The 10434-nt window shown below is 39.3% G+C and overlaps 1 long non-coding RNA gene across 3 annotated transcripts; it reads right to left on the minus strand.

The window, feature by feature from the left end:
- Nucleotides 1-583: 583 nt before the first annotated feature.
- On the minus strand, nucleotides 584-9570 carry LOC126610387 (uncharacterized). Of its 3 annotated transcripts, none has more exons than XR_007618500.1 (7): nucleotides 8959-9570; nucleotides 8645-8782; nucleotides 7978-8036; nucleotides 2657-7097; nucleotides 2343-2480; nucleotides 1666-1724; nucleotides 584-785 (listed from the first exon to the last, which is right to left on the minus strand). It is a non-coding gene; the product is annotated as an uncharacterized LOC126610387 (long non-coding RNA). The 3 variants fall into 3 exon arrangements; XR_007618512.1 differs by having other exon boundaries at nucleotides 1666-1757; XR_007618509.1 differs by having other exon boundaries at nucleotides 7978-8069.
- Between the last annotated feature and the right edge of the window lie 864 nt (nucleotides 9571-10434).

Below are 10434 nucleotides of genomic sequence, written 5' to 3' on the forward strand. Positions count from 1 at the left end.
GAAACACAGAGACTCGCCTAAGACCCAAATATGGTATGGACATAAGATTTTTTATCAGTTAAACAATTTGGAATTTAGTTCATAAACAAAGGGGTAAGTAGGACTCAACCAACTATACATCTAAACTGGACTCATAAGAGTATGTTATTTGAGCTCCCGTACTGGTCGAAATTAAAAATCAAATACAACCTTGATGCTATGCATATTGAGAAAAATGTGTGTAGGACATTGATCAAGAAAATTTTTGGACATTTATCTAGAAAAATTCTAGATATTGAGGAAAAATTGAAGGACACGGTCAAAGCTATCCTCGAGTTGGAATGAATGGGCATGAAGAGCGTTTTATGGACGAAGAGGGATGGTGACAAAATTAGAAAAGGCTATCCATTTTTTACGCTTAAATTGAAAGAGAAGAAAGAGTTTTTAAAGTTTCTTTCTTCTGTAAAGTTTCTAGATGGGCATGCTTCTAATATCTCACGTTGCATGAACTTAGACATAAAATTTCAAAACTAAAGAATCATGATTGTCACGTACTACTCTAATGCCTTATGTCGACTAGTATTCATCTTGATGTGATTAAACTGTCAATGGTGACACACCCCGTCCCGAAGGAGGGCGTGCTGGCCGTCACGTGAGAGTGACGTAACCATTTACATAGTTCAGAAGCTTTAAAAAAAAATTTCCAATTACTAAGATGACACACCCGAGGGTGAGTCCTACTTTTGTGAATTCTGTCAGAACACCGTTGGATTCCTCGTGGCCACCAAAGCTCTGCTAACTTGAACCTGGAGGGGCGCAAAACAAAATTGAGTGGGTCAGTAAAACAAAGTTTTTCGAAAACTTTTCATCTAAAATATTTCTAACCCCTCACCGTAAAACCTGTATACTTTCCCAGAAAATAGCATATATATAAACATATATATAAGCAAAAATCTCAAATCTCAAACCTTTAACACTTTTCAGAAAAATATATATATAACCATATGAAATCTCAAAACTTGAATCCCAAATCTTTAACATTTTTCAAGAAAAACATGCCATGCCATAAATCAAAATATAAATCAGGTGAAATAAGGAATCAATCGGAGACCCTGCAGTTGGTCCTATACGATCAATTCAACAGCTCAAAATCCCACTATGCCGGAGTCACCACCGTGACCTGTACGGCCCTACTCTGCACATCACTCGGAACTACGTAAGGTAGTCTATACGATGAAAGGTGTAAAAATACGCTCTAGTGCTTCTCTCATCAATCATCAGCGCGCATAACTAAGATCACCCACTAGTCGGAATCACGCCTAGTGATCTATACGACTAGCATGTCGGAACCCTCACATGGTCTGTACGACATCCACCTACTTGGATCCAAGGCGAGCGTGCGGTGTGGTGAATAAAATAAGCACTAACACCTAGGGTGCAGGTTATGAGCTTGAAACATCTTATCAACAATCAATTAAATGAATAATGAACTCACCTGACTTACCTGTGCCTCCACAGCACCATGCAACATGTATGCATCATATATCAATCATATAACTCATATGAAATTCACATTTTCCAAATAATTCTATGCATGGCATTTTCAAAACATAATTTCGTATAAATTCATCTTCTGGGAAAAATTTATAGTATAAAGGTAATACGAAAACAAAACTGCCCACTCACCTGGAGTTCGCTCAACAACTCCCTAGCACCACACATCAAGGCGTCATGAAGATTAGCGCCTAGAACAATAATCAAACCCAACCTCAGAAATCCTGCCGATAGAATACATAACTTATATAAGACACGTCACTACGTAGTTCGATCCGGATGATCTGCAATTCAGATTTCAAATCCGAAACTTCCAGAGGTCCACAATATACCTCTAGGACAACATCCTAAAATTTCGTTACCATCCAACGGTCGGATCTCCGTCAATTTCCAAAACTAAGTGACGGTTAACATTCTATTTTATGAACTTACAATTCCAATTCCGGAATATCCGTAAATCGGATTCCCAATCCGTAAGTTCCTATAATCCTCAAATATTACGTATTACAACGTATCAAAGTTTGATGACGATCCAACGGTCGGATCGTCAATTCACATTTTCACCTAACCCCGAATCGTAACCAACTTAGGTTCAATTATTCAATTTACGTCCATCAATTATCAAAACAGAACCTAGAACCTTAATCACAAACTAATAATGACATTGGCGGCCATTGGCCACGCGCCGCCGCGCGGGCCGCCGCGGGTGGCGGTTGGCCGCCCCCGGCTCGCCGGAAAATTCAACTATTTCCAAAAATTACCAAAATTTGCAGATTTGAAGATCTCAATGAGTAGAACAACTTTCATACCTGAGACCAAGGCCAATTTGGCCTGGAAGTGCTTCAATTTCACCAAAACCGTGAAGAACCCTAGAATTTGGGTGTTTCCAATTCGACCTTCAAACTTGTTCCAACGCCTCAATTACCTCTTGGGCTTTGTTCTAGGTCCTAAAGGAATGCTAAAGGTGTTAGTAATTGAAAGAAAACATTTCAAAATTTGGAGAATTTAAACAAAAGGGTCGCGGCACCCGTAGGGGTGTTCTTCGCGAAATCACAACGAAATTCAATGATTCTTGGGGTGAAATGTAAAGAGGGAAGGCCTAGATGATGATTAGGAGTGGTACCTTGACTCAATTCGTCGGAAATTTGGACGGAAATGGCGAAAACCCGCCGATTTGGAAGCTTGGGTCGCGCGGGTCAAGGGTGACCCATTCCTCCTGTTCCCCCGCGCACCACTCTCCCTCCTTTCCCTCCTTTCCGTCCCCTGATTGGTCAGCTTCTTCCTCTCCCTTCTTCTGGTTTGCTCTCACCTTCTTCTTCTCCGATTGGGCATTTCTGCCCAGTCTCTTCTTCTTTTCTGTTTTCTGTTTCTTCTTCTCATACACATACACACACCAAAAACCTTTCCCTCATCCCAGCCATCCATTTCATTCATCAATAAATCTGGGCCGTCCAATTTCATAAAAGAATTTCTATATTTTACTAAAATTATAATTCCTTAAAATTCCAAATTTCAAACGTTAATAACTTCTTCGATATAACTCCAAATCACGAACCGTCTGCGCCCACACGTCCGTAACGACGAGTACTACGAGGATATGTCAAGAAAACAAATCTTAGATGGCACGACACAACGATTAACCTCGAATGATGTGCGTGCCTCGAAGGGCATTTTTGTAAAATCCTTTATTAAAACTTTAAAAATTCTTAAAATTAGGGACGGGCTGTCACAATATACCCACCTTACAGAAATTTCGTCCTCGAAATTTACACAATCTTTACAATCCATCAATATCCATGAAACAGCCCGAAACACATCTCTCTCATTCGATTCTTTGACTTTCAAGTAGTTTCTTCCACTGAAAGATTCCTCCATAAATTTTCATCAAACTCAGAGTCTTGAATATCATCCGTCCCCAATTCTAACAATTTCGAAACACAAGACATAGCTTTCCACGGCCTTATGGCGTTACTCTAGGGAACAAACTGAAGGAACCAACATACCCAAGAAGTTTAACAGATCCCAATCTCCTTTTTCCATAAAACAAATAAATGACTGTTGCGCTTATCTGGAAAGGTTGATGTTCTCATACTGAAGTAACATGCGCTGACGTCACAAGTCAATCAATTATTATTCAAACTCCAACCTAACTATTTGGTATACGAGGAAGCTTGTCCATGAAATCCATAGTAATATTCTCCCATTTCCGCCGTGGAATGGGAAATGACTACATTATTCCAAAAGACTTATTTCTTTCTGCTTTAACCTGATGACTGATGATACGCCTACTAACATACTTCGCCGTTCCTCTTTTCATACCCGTCAATAGTACATGAACGAATGGTATGATAAATCTTAGTACTTTTGGGATGCATTGTAGAAGTGGAATAATGTACATCGTCAAAATTGCTTTATTTAATTCCACACCATTAGGCATAAACACTTTGTTCCCTTGCATAAGCTTGCCATCTGATTCTCTAACTCTAAGGTCCTTCTTTATCCCGTTATTCCTTGCTTTAAATAATTTCTTGAATTTCTTCGTCAAACGCTTGAGTATCGAGTACGATCTACCAAATGGGTCCAACTTAGAAATTAGCAAGTAAGGCTTCTTCTCGATTTTTGATACTCAACTTTACTCCAGTAGATTTCAAATCCACAAGAAGATGAACATAGCAAGCATACCAAGCATTAATTCTCACTGGGGTCTTCCTACTAAATGCATCAGCCACAACATTAGCTTGACCACCCTCGTCACACAATCATAATCACTAAGCAACTCATTCCACCTTTGTTGCCTAAGATTAAGATACCTCTGAATAAACAGATATTGGGTACTCTTTTGATTTGTAACAATCATGCACTTTTCTTCCCATAAAGACAATGTCTCCAAATTCTCAAAGCAAAGATGATAGCTGCTAATTCCAAATTATAATTAGGGTAATTCATCTTATGAGATCCCAATGGCCATGAAGCATAGGCAATCATCCTACCATGTTGCATCAACGCGCATTCAAGAACATTCAAAGAAGTATTACTATAGACCACGTAATTACCACTATCGTTTGGGAGTGCGAAAACAGATGCATGAGTGAGGGAATACTTTACTTGCTGAAGCTCTACTCACAATTTTTCATCCCACTCAAACTTAACCTCTTTTCTCATCAATCTCGCCAAGGGCGAAGCAATAATTAAAATCTTGGACGAACTATCGACAATATCCTGCTAATCCGAGAAAACTCTGAACCTCAGTCACGGTTCGCAATTGTTCCAAATTCTCAATCGTTGCTACTCTTTTAAGAATCCACTTGAATACCTTAAGTAGATATAATTAATTTATCCAACATTAGCATTTGCTAAACTTAGCATACATCAACGTTCCTTCAATCTTTGCAACACCAACTTTAAATATCTAGCATGCACTGCTCTAATCTTATCAATCTCGTCAATGGCAACAACAACAAACCGATCTAGATATCACTGGAATACTTCCTTCAGTAAGCTCATAAAAGTAGCAGGTGCATTCGTCACTCCGTATGGCATCCCAACTTGAAATGACCATAACGAGTCCTGGATTCAGTCTTATGGACATCCCCACTGTTAATCTTCAACTAATATCATTCAGACCTCAAGTCAATCTCAGAAAGTACCCAGGCGCCTCAGAGCTGATCAAATAATCATTAATACACAACAATGGATAACAGCTCTCAATCGTTACCCGATTCAATTACCTAATATCAATGCCTAGCCTTAATGTCCACTTTCTTCCTCACAAATAAACCGGAGCTTTTCCAATGTGATATAATAAGTTGAATGGAACTTTTAACTCAACCTGAACCAATTTCTAACATAGGATTTGTACCTAAAAACAATTCAATAATGGAACCCACATCTCTGCCTGGCGGCAATCTAGGTAAGTCATCTGGGAATACACCAAGAAAATGTCTAACCATCTTTACATCTTCCATACTATTAGGATCAACATCATTTAGCACCATATGAACTCAATATCTTGGCAGCCTTTTGATAACAATCTTCTTTGCTCTCTCAACAGGAATAATGGCATAACTCACTCCACTTTACTTACCCCCAAAAGTAACCTCTGGTCATCCAGGTCAACAAAAATTAACTGATTCCCCATAGCAATCTAGCTTGACACAATTATACTGCACCCACTGGTGCCAAAAAAATCACCTCAAAATCCATAATATCCAACGGAATAAAATTCACTGACATGACATTTTTCACCATCACTGGACACCCTTAATAAACCAAATCAACATAAAGTGCCTTACTTGTTTACTTACTTAACGAATCCAACAAATAAGTTATAAATATTACGGTCTGCAGCCCGCAATACAAATAACTCACTGTTGTCTCGATAACTAAGTAACAATTCCTGAGGGGTGTAATATTATCATCTTGTTCTTCCTTAGAAATACATAAATACGCCTCGATCGTGCTCCAACATTACTTTCTTTGGCAACATCGACCATAATAAGAAATATATCAGCCGGAGTCAGCTAGAATGACCTGTACGACTGAGTCTACAACTCGACCATCCATGCTAGCACATAAGTCGGAGTCACATATAGTGACCTGTACGACTTACTCGTCAATATTTCCAAGTGATATGTTAAGGAAGACTACTGGGTAACAACTGATTCCAGGGACAATTCATACCTCTATGTCCCATCCGTCCACATGAACACATTCACTGATTCCCACACTCTCCAAAGTGTCTAATATTATACCTATGGCACAAAGGTACATTTCCCTTACTCGAGTCACCTTGTCTTTAAGATCTGGGATCACCCGTAAATCTATCACTTCGCCTCGGACCAGTGGCACTAAAACCTCAGTTGGAAGAATTAGTTCTAACTTCACTTCTTTTGAAGCTCTGAGTCTTTCGACGTCCTTGATATGACGGATCTTTAACTTTCTCACCTTTCCTCTAATTACCATTCTTTTCTTATTCTTCTTTACTCTCGCTGATCATATTCTCAAAGTCCTCAAAGCCCAACAACATCTCGTAAACTCCTGGTAAAAAGTACAATGGATTGTGGTCGCCAAAGAACGTCACTTCTTCTTATTATCCCGCCAAAAACGACATAACACCTCGACCGGATTAGTAACAACATCCGAATGGAAACAAGGCAAGTCTGTATTCAAATTTAACTTATAATCAGTCTCAAAGGTTCCTTTAGATAATAGACTGAATCATAGTGACAATAATTTCCCCCCAAACTACTATATCAGGGAATTTAGGCTCATCCGAACTACGTGGCTCGCTATGAGGCGGTATAGTTCTGACAGAAGACACTAGGAAATTCTCAAGATGTCCAGAATTGCAACCTAGGCTCTGATACCAACTGACACACCCCGTCCCGAAGGAGGGCGTGCTGGCCGTCACGTGAGAGTGACGTAACCATTTACATAGTTCAGAAGCTTTAAAAAAAAATTTCCAATTACTAAGATGACACACCCGAGGGTGAGTCCTACTTTTGTGAATTCTGTCAGAACACCGTTGGATTCCTCGTGGCCACCAAAGCTCTGCTAACTTGAACCTGGAGGGGCGCAAAACAAAATTGAGTGGGTCAGTAAAACAAAGTTTTTCGAAAACTTTTCATCTAAAATATTTCTAACCCCTCACCGTAAAACCTGTATACTTTCCCAGAAAATAGCATATATATAAACATATATATAAGCAAAAATCTCAAATCTCAAACCTTTAACACTTTTCAGAAAAATATATATATAACCATATGAAATCTCAAAACTTGAATCCCAAATCTTTAACATTTTTCAAGAAAAACATGCCATGCCATAAATCAAAATATAAATCAGGTGAAATAAGGAATCAATCGGAGACCCTGCAGTTGGTCCTATACGATCAATTCAACAGCTCAAAATCCCACTATGCCGGAGTCACCACCGTGACCTGTACGGCCCTACTCTGCACATCACTCGGAACTACGTAAGGTAGTCTATACGATGAAAGGTGTAAAAATACGCTCTAGTGCTTCTCTCATCAATCATCAGCGCGCATAACTAAGATCACCCACTAGTCGGAATCACGCCTAGTGATCTATACGACTAGCATGTCGGAACCCTCACATGGTCTGTACGACATCCACCTACTTGGATCCAAGGCGAGCGTGCGGTGTGGTGAATAAAATAAGCACTAACACCTAGGGTGCAGGTTATGAGCTTGAAACATCTTATCAACAATCAATTAAATGAATAATGAACTCACCTGACTTACCTGTGCCTCCACAGCACCATGCAACATGTATGCATCATATATCAATCATATAACTCATATGAAATTCACATTTTCCAAATAATTCTATGCATGGCATTTTCAAAACATAATTTCGTATAAATTCATCTTCTGGGAAAAATTTATAGTATAAAGGTAATACGAAAACAAAACTGCCCACTCACCTGGAGTTCGCTCAACAACTCCCTAGCACCACACATCAAGGCGTCATGAAGATTAGCGCCTAGAACAATAATCAAACCCAACCTCAGAAATCCTGCCGATAGAATACATAACTTATATAAGACACGTCACTACGTAGTTCGATCCGGATGATCTGCAATTCAGATTTCAAATCCGAAACTTCCAGAGGTCCACAATATACCTCTAGGACAACATCCTAAAATTTCGTTACCATCCAACGGTCGGATCTCCGTCAATTTCCAAAACTAAGTGACGGTTAACATTCTATTTTATGAACTTACAATTCCAATTCCGGAATATCCGTAAATCGGATTCCCAATCCGTAAGTTCCTATAATCCTCAAATATTACGTATTACAACGTATCAAAGTTTGATGACGATCCAACGGTCGGATCGTCAATTCACATTTTCACCTAACCCCGAATCGTAACCAACTTAGGTTCAATTATTCAATTTACGTCCATCAATTATCAAAACAGAACCTAGAACCTTAATCACAAACTAATAATGACATTGGCGGCCATTGGCCACGCGCCGCCGCGCGGGTGGCGGTTGGCCGCCCCCGGCTCGCCGGAAAATTCAACTATTTCCAAAAATTACCAAAATTTGCAGATTTGAAGATCTCAATGAGTAGAACAACTTGCATACCTGAGACCAAGGCCAATTTGGCCTGGAAGTGCTTCAATTTCACCAAAACCGTGAAGAACCCTAGAATTTGGGTGTTTCCAATTCGACCTTCAAACTTGTTCCAACGCCTCAATTACCTCTTGGGCTTTGTTCTAGGTCCTAAAGGAATGCTAAAGGTGTTAGTAATTGAAAGAAAACATTTCAAAATTTGGAGAATTTAAACAAAAGGGTCGCGGCACCCGTAGGGGTGTTCTTCGCGAAATCACAACGAAATTCAATGATTCTTGGGGTGAAACGTAAAGAGGGAAGGCCTAGATGATGATTAGGAGTGGTACCTTGACTCAATTCGTCGGAAATTTGGACGGAAATGGCGAAAACCCGCCGATTTGGAAGCTTGGGTCGCGCGGGTCAAGGGTGACCCATTCCTCCTGTTCCCCCGCGCACCACTCTCCCTCCTTTCCCTCCTTTCCGTCCCCTGATTGGTCAGCTTCTTCCTCTCCCTTCTTCTGGTTTGCTCTCACCTTCTTCTTCTCCGATTGGGCATTTCTGCCCAGTCTCTTCTTCTTTTCTGTTTTCTGTTTCTTCTTCTCATACACATACACACACCAAAAACCTTTCCCTCATCCCAGCCATCCATTTCATTCATCAATAAATCTGGGCCGTCCAATTTCATAAAAGAATTTCTATATTTTACTAAAATTATAATTCCTTAAAATTCCAAATTTCAAACGTTAATAACTTCTTCGATATAACTCCAAATCACGAACCGTCTGCGCCCACACGTCCGTAACGACGAGTACTACGAGGATATGTCAAGAAAACAAATCTTAGATGGCACGACACAACGATTAACCTCGAATGATGTGCGTGCCTCGAAGGGCATTTTTGTAAAATCCTTTATTAAAACTTTAAAAATTCTTAAAATTAGGGACGGGCTGTCACAAATGGTGTTGTCGAGATTTTTTTTTGGAATTGACTGCAAGTTCGTTGTAAAAGTCGAATGTGAAAAAGTTGTTAGACAACAATGTGCACATCCTATGCAAGTTTGAACAAATATTTCCTCCATCTCTTTTCTACTAGCATGATTCACATGATGATACACTTGCCATATGAAGCATTACTTGCTGGACTAGTCAACTATCAATGGATGTATTCAATAGAAAGGTAGTTCATCATCCCTTCTTTTTTAATAGTGACCAATGGACGCTTTGAATAATTTGTATCATAACTTTTTATTTTGCAGACTTTCTTGGTGAGTTAAAAAAGTTTGTATGAAACAAAGCAAAACTCAAATGATCAATTGTGGAGGCATGGGTCGAACATGAGTCGTTTCCTTTCTGTGCAATGTATTTATGTGATGTTGAGATGCCTTTCGATCATCCTTAATGCAATAATGATGGTGGTGTTAGAAAAGAGAAACGATATGTTTTTGCCTAAATTGCATAACCCTTTGGCCATCCAATAAGAGGTGAATCGTTTTCCCAAAAGCACATGGATGTAGCTCATTGATTCATACTTAACAATGTGACAAGGCCGTGCCATATCTTGAGGAGCATGAACAGTTAATGAAGTGGGAGCATATTTCAAATTTATATGCCAAGAAGCATGGTGAATTATTTTCTCGTTGGTTTTGCGAATACGTAAGTTGTCTGTGGTTTGTATTGAGCATATTTTATGAATTTCATCCTTGTCTTTAGATTTGGTTAAACTAATAAGTAAACATTTCGTATTATATTAGGTGAAGAAATTTAAGGAATTGATTTGCCCTTACACACTGAAGAATTATGCAACATGGCTATCGGTTCGCTTCG

Source organism: Malus sylvestris, chromosome 2, assembly GCF_916048215.2.
Source record: "Malus sylvestris chromosome 2, drMalSylv7.2, whole genome shotgun sequence".
NCBI classification, from domain to species: domain Eukaryota; kingdom Viridiplantae; phylum Streptophyta; class Magnoliopsida; order Rosales; family Rosaceae; genus Malus; species Malus sylvestris.